This window comes from Egretta garzetta, unplaced genomic scaffold, assembly GCF_000687185.1.
Source record: "Egretta garzetta isolate BGI_Z169 unplaced genomic scaffold, ASM68718v1 scaffold51, whole genome shotgun sequence".
Lineage (NCBI taxonomy): Eukaryota > Metazoa > Chordata > Aves > Pelecaniformes > Ardeidae > Egretta > Egretta garzetta.
This window is the reverse complement of record NW_009258549.1, coordinates 3,216,697-3,224,026: the sequence shown is the minus strand read 5'-3', so window position 1 is coordinate 3,224,026 and position 7,330 is coordinate 3,216,697.

Here is a 7,330-nt window from a genome sequence, read left to right as displayed (position 1 = left end):
TCCCCCCCTCCTTCTCCCCACCCCTGCCCCCCCCCCGCCTCGTTCTCTCGCCTCTTTCCTTTTCCTTTTATTTCCCAAAAACTAACTCCAGTCCTGGGAGTGTCGCGTCTTCCCGAGAATGTTACACGAACCCATGGGAATTTTTCTTGGACCAAGAACAGACCCTTATTTATTTGTCTGTTCCGCCTTTGTTCTTCATTTCCTCTTTCAAGACTTAGGCAAGACCTCGACACAGTGCCGCCTGGATCCCCCGCTGCCACTTCACTTTGTTATTATTTTTGGAAAGAAAGCGCTGATAGGCAGAGAGCTCTTCAATGCCTTGCCCCAAGGCAGAAGTGAATCAGCCCAGACTCCCACCTCTGGGGCGGACAAAGGGCACAGACTCGGGGGCTCTGCAGAGCACCTCGGGCTCCAGCTCACAGAGTCAACCCCCTGCTTATGTAATCCTTCTGATTGCAGCATCGCAGCCCCTCGGATTAAATCCACATGAATCAAATCTTCAGTAACAGCTCTATGCCGGTAACAGGCATATGGTACCACGAAACGGGGCAGTTTCCCAGAATGAAATCAAAAGCCTCCTAATGCACTTAACTCAGGGTCACATAAATCTCTCTTCTGCCTCCCACAGATGGCTGGATCTTGTTTACAGGCATTGCAGCAGGCCTGGGTCTCAACAATATGTTTACTTCTTCTGTACAAACATTCCCTTTCACTAAGCAAAGCAGTACCCTGATCTCCAGATTAAACCAAGTGGAAAGGACGGGGAGCAGGTCTGTGGGGAAAGAGGGAGAGAGCTAGTCTTCATCAGTGAAATCAAATGCCACTCTGGACATTGCACAGGTTTGGGAACCACTTGTCTTCATGTTCCTCCCTTAGATTGCCTCATTTCTTGAGAAGGACGAGGAAGAATTTTGCATTTAGCCTGTTGCCAATGTCCCTGACAAGAGGTAAAGCCATTCAATGCAAGAATGGGTTTTATTTCAGGCTGAAGAACCAGAGAACCAGGCCAGGGCCAGGTGGGACAGCACAGCTCATCCAAGGGACGTCTGGTGATTGGCTAACTCTTCCTCAAATGCAAAAGCCACAAACTGACACTGTGCAGATAAAAATAGGGAAACAGCATTTCTGCTCAACAGTACGGTAGGCAGAGCAGTTTACTGCCACAATCACTTGATTACAGGCCAAGTTCCTCTCCCTCTCCATCCTCAGCCCTCTCCCTCCTTCCCCTTTCAGGTCTCAACACCACAAACATTTATAGTGAACTCTGTTTCTGACAAGTCAACTGCCACGGTCAGGTCAGAAAGGAAGGAGAGGAAGAAGACAAAACTAATGTGCAAGCACACTGTGAAAACTGGTGGTGAACAAGCAGGATGTCCAATGCTGGGGGACGGAGGGGAAGCCATGCTCATGTTGAAGTTGCCAGGACAAGCAAGGCAGGAGCAGGACAGCCCATCTGCACGGTACAGCAACCTGCCTCAGAGAGGCAGAGGGCCAAAGAGCATTAAGCTCATACATAGCTGGGGTGGGTGCTCAGCCTGCCCAGCACACCTTCATGATGCTCCTCCGCCACAAGGGCCTGTGAAAAACAACCTGCCCCAGTCTCCCTCTGCCCTCAACTGGTTGCTCTTCAGGGTTTAATCACTGAGAAATGATGGGAATTTCAGCTGCACAGTTTGCTGCTCAACCACCTGATCTTTCAAGTCTTCAGGTCCTGATGATCTCTTGTAAAGTCCAATGGACCGTGTCATGCCAAAGCTAAAAAAAAAACCACCACCACTTTGGCATGACAAGATGGACCTTCGAAAGAAAAATCAAAAAAATGCTCTCAAGCTTCTGAATATTTTAGAGAGCAGTCCTGATGATCCCTGCCCCAGATCCACAGCCACAGCACTGTAACCAAGTCAGGGACCAAACCCAAGCACCAGATTCACTGTCTCCAGCTTGACACCATCTCTTTACTGCAAAGACGAGGCTCAGAACTCAGGAACCTCTCGCAGGGTCCCAAGCCACGGAGATGCTCCGCAGTACCACATACCCCAGTAACATGGAGACCGGAACTGGATCTTCCGGGCAGTTCAGCCACACAGAGGGATACACGAACACACATGGGCAGAAAGGAAACCCACAGCACTTCCTCCTCGCCAAGTGATAGACTCTGGATGCCTGACAAACTTCCCTCTCCCCCCCCCAGCGCTCACGGGAAGCGAGAAGATTCTGTTCCAGAGCACAACTGCACTATAAATAATTCAAGAGACTGCTAAATTATGCAAAAGCAATCCCATCGTCCCCCTGGCCAAGCTGAATGCAGGTGTGGTCAACCCTTGCTCCCAACGTTGCTGCTAGATAGGGATTTCGAGGCCACAGAGGCTCTGTGCCAGCAGCACATATCAGAGAGCACAACGGCCCCTTGCTAACTGTCAGGCCCGCACGGAACCACAGCACGACGGGAGGTACGTGGGGACACCGCGCTGAAAGGGAAACAGCGACTCCTTTCACCCACCTCTTCTCCAGAGACCTCGCACAGCCCCAGAAGAAAAGAGAGGCTGCTCGGTACGTCGTGCCTCCATCGACCGTGGTTAGCTGGCGAGAGCTGCAGCTGGACAGCACTGGCACAGCGAGGCGGGGAGGAGAGGACTGCTGGGGGCAGGCAGGCCGCTGAAAAGGGAACTGAAAACGCTCTAGAGGCAGTAAGAGGGAACAGTTTTGCCAGCACAAGTAACGTACAGGGAAGGCTGAGCTGCAAGCGGACAGGATCTCACTGCTTTTCTGCCCTACTCCTTTGCCTTCGGGAGACACTGTCTCCCTGCATATCAGGACCACCGAGGTTTCCCTCGGCAATGGGGTCGTTAAATAACAGCGTGCAGCTCAGGCTGATCGCTCCAGAGCACCGCTCTCCTGATCTACCCTGCTCTTTGCTCTGCCTCAGAGCCAGCCCTCGCACTACACGCTCCACAAAAACAGGACTCCCTCATACACAGCCAGCACCATCCGCTCTCAGCCCCCACGCAGGCAAACCCATCTTCCAAAGCCCTACCTTTCCCGGCACCTGCAGCCTCCGAGATCTGTCCGTGCCCAACATGCTCAGCCCGCACAGGCCTCCGTCCTCCTCCTCCTTTTCCCTGCTGCCCAGCTAGAAGCATTCGTGCCAGGGGAAGCATGAATCGAAAGCGCTACCATAGCCCTCTCCTCAGCCTCAGCACAACCAGCTTAAAATCTCAGGGCTCTAGCTTACCTTCCCCTTCTTTCTTAAAGGGCTCAGCGTCTAGGAGAGAGACTCCCTTTCATGTCTGTCTCTGCCACGCTGCCTCTCTTGTTTTTCAGTTCAGTTCCAGTATCCGCACGCCGGAACAGGGGATCCTAACGCAGATAAAGTCAGTGTAGCAGTACCTGCGTTTAGATCACAGGTTTCACAGTTGCTGAAGCCGTTACGAAGCCAGTCTAATTTGCATTAGTCTTTCGGTATGCTTCAAATCTGCTCGCTGCAGCTTCGGTATCATGCAAGACACATACAGCAACAGCCCGAGATAAAAATTACCCCAAAGCCTTGAAGAGATGACAGAGTCCGATTGCGCTCGCTAGCCCTGGCCCAAACCTGTAAGGATTTGCACACTGGAGGGAAAACAGCACTCCTAGGGAAAGGCAGCAGGGAGCTGGGATTATAGATTGGGCAGCAGATCAAGAAGGAAGCAGTATCTGTGGTGAAAAGGGCATCAGGATCCAAGCAGTGACTAGAAAGTTATCAATAACCCTTGGCTCGGCACCCGCACCCACCCACTCTCCAGGACTTGCGAGACGGCCGGCAGAGGAGCAAGTACAGGAAGTGTTGCACTTTGGTCGTTGTTCCCCTGCTGAGCCCCTGGGCACGCCGCAGCCATGCTCCGTGCCTCAGTTTCCCTGGGTGGGAAATGGGAGAGACACTTTTCTACCTCCAGGTAAGGGGCTTGCCTAATTAAAAGAAGCTTAATGGGTCGCTTTGAGGCCCTTGGAGAGACACCTTGCCATAAAGCGCAACACATTGAGATGATCCTCAGAAAGAAGAGCTGTCCCCGCTGGACAGCCACATCCACCTCTTCTTGCTGCTTGCAGCTTGTGCATTACAGGCTGAGAAAGACTGCTGGCAGAGTTCAGTTTGGTCATACCCCACAGCCATGGCTGATTCTTTAGGGGAAAAAAAAAAAAAAAAGCCTATTTAGACCTGGTCCTAGCCAGGTAAACAGGAAATGTTAACTGAGCTCATCAAACTGCCTACTCAACCCGGGGAGGTGGGGGGATGACAGTATCTGATGTGAAAGGCCAAGGCCCCCATAGCGAGCAGCTCAGGTAACTTTTGCTATCCTGAAGCTGGGAATAATCACTTCCTAAATCATGGCTCAAGAACATGCCCTTGCTTTTTGTAAGGCAGCCAGTTCCCTTCACGCTGCTTCTTCCCTCAGCCTGCCTGATGAGAGCTCCAAGCACAGTGCTACCCTCCCTTTCACTGATCAGCTCTACCAGGCAAGTTTCTGAGCACAGAAAGACACCCACCCTGTTCCAGGTGTTCAGAGGTTTGAAGAGCAGGAGGTACCTGTTGTGCTTCAGCGGGAGCATGAGGGAAGTAAAGGGTTTGCACTGCAGGGAGCACAAAGAAATCAGAAAGGGAAGGTAAAGATCCCATGTTTCTGCCTTCCCAAGAGCTGCAACCAGAGTCCATTTCACAGGGGCAGAGGCACGGGGTGCTCTTGTGCACCCTACACTGCTGCTCATGGCAGCACACGGCATCTCTTCACGCCTCCTCCAGGAGAAGGTAGAACCCAGCAGCTCTGTGATTGCAACTCTGCCCTAATCCCTGGGACAAGCACCTGGTCCTGGCACCCCACACAGCATTGCTACTGCTGCACAACCCAGACCGCACAGCCCAGCCCTAGCAACACACTGGCCTAATTCTATTAAAGCACCCCAAACCTGACATGAAGCCACCCACGATCCCAGGCTTGCCCCCTCCATGCAGCTCTGCCAAGGCTCCTCAAGGCCAGCCTGCAGCGCTGACCTGACAGTACAGTCCACGTGTGCACTGCAGATGTGTCACCACCTTTCCATGAACATCCAGGGTGGGGAGCAGCAGGCATTCCTCATACATACTCCCATGCCCCCTTGCATTGCACTGCCCCACATGCCTACCTTCTCCAAATTTCAGAGCCCACTGTAATGCTTCGTTGTAGTACCACAAGATGCCATTCTGTCATCAGGACAGATGCAACGCAGCCTGATCTTCTGCTGCAGAACTGATGGGTGACAGTAGGGAAAAGCAGGTGGGGACAACTAGCCACAATCTTCTGCTTCTACAGCCAGGGCTGATAACGGGAACCAGCCCTTTGAGACACCTTACACTGACCTAAGGATGTGAAGGCACCTCTTGTGCCAGTCAGTACCCCCTCCGCCATCCTCTGCTGGAGTTATTGTCAGCTGTACCAGCCTTCGTTAGCACCACCTCCTCCGGCTACATCCCACTGATTGGGTCACAGATTCCAACAATGTACAAAGGGCTCATTTTAGAGCAACTAACCCCACCTAAAACCTCAGCAGCCTTTAGGAATGAATGCTGGCCCAGCTTGCCTACCTATCCATCACCAAATTCCCCCACTTCCTTCCTCTGCCTTCATGATCCAATGCAGGGGTGGGGGGGAGAGGATGCCAATTTGCAATAGCAGGTGCTGTTCTCCAGATAGGAGGAAGGTCAGACACAGCAAGCTGAAAACTGAGCTACAAACCCTGCCACGAGATAGAGTTTATCTCTGCTCACTTGCAGGTCAAAGCAAGGGAGGGACAGGCAGAGAAACTTGTCTGTCCTAAGGTGCCCTTCACATACCAAACATGCACAGTAACGTCTACACGCACTGTCCTGAACAACTCCTGTACCCCGACTGCTTATGAACACCAGACTTACTGCAGGCATAAACACTACAAAAGCCCATGCATTCCATGGTAGGCACACCCGGCAGGACCTGCGTGCATTGCTACATGCACCCAGCAAACACCCACCCACATTTGTCACACAAGCATCCCTTAAAGCCACACAATAAGCACGTTACACCAATCTGGCAGGCCACAAAGTCACACCGTACTTAGCCAGTTGCGTGTGGGAGGAGGAGAAAGGTAAACACAAAGTGTATGGGAAATGCATGAGCATACAAACTTCACAGGTACGTTCCTGAGGCAAACACACCGAGTGTATCTGTGCTTGCTGCTGTGTGCCTGGCCGAGGTTAAGCAGGCTCTGCAACCACAGAGCAGCCCCAGCAACCCTCCAGACCAGCCGTCCCTGTCTCACGTTAGGCAGAAGTACTCTAGATAAATGTTTACAGTTGTGAGCATCCCCTGAAGCTAACATCCGTGCAAATACACGCACTATTTTCCACCTCCTCTTCTTGACCTCCTTGCTAAGGCACCTCCTGCGTGCCACGCAGGCAGCTCTTTCTTCTCCAGCCTTAAACAGCATTTGCAGGGAGGCAGACAGCAGCTCAGCCCCTGAAGCCAGTTTGGAAATGGACCCCAATGCTTTGGGCACCTCCGATGGAGACGAGCATCAGCAGCACCTCAGACCAAAGGTGTGCCAGAACAAAAGGCAGCAGCTGGGCCACCGCATTAGAAGCGGGTTGAGAAAACTCACCTGCAGCTAGCCAGAATCCCTCCCCTCTCCTAAGGGTATAATTGCCATATCCAGGGCATTAATAAACAAGCTATGCAGGAATAACCGAGCGTCCTCGCAGGGAGGGAATGTTATACCTTGCAGTGGATTTCTTACCACTACTGCAAAATCACCTGAGGGTGTAAAGGGGCTATAAATCTTCCAGGGACTTTTATGACATGCAGCGGCAGAGTCATAGCTTCACTCCTGCTCTGCAGTTTGCAATGGCTTTCATTCACTGCTTGCTTTATATTGCTACAGGGAGGCTGGAGGCTCCCCGGGAATAGCTCACGGGACTGCTCTTCTCCCACCCCAGCTTGGATGATGTGTTCCCAGCACTATTACTGAGGCTGAAAAAAACAGCACAGGTACTATGGCTGTGTTTAGGGGAAGCTTTGGAAACTGGAGGTGTGCTAGGGGCATGGAGAGCCCACTGGTTTTCCCTCCCCTCAGAGATGGCTCTCTGCTGTCTGAGGGTCAAGCAATGGCAGGTCCTGCTTGATTTCAGCTCTTCCCAGAGGAGCTGGCAGCAACCAGTCTTCAGCAACAGGGACTTGGGAGTGACTTCTAAGTCACAGGCTCCAGCTGGACTCCAACACCACTTCTGCAGGTGGGATCTACAAAGCATGAGAGCCACCTTTTGGGGAGGGGGCCTGAAGAGTTCCTG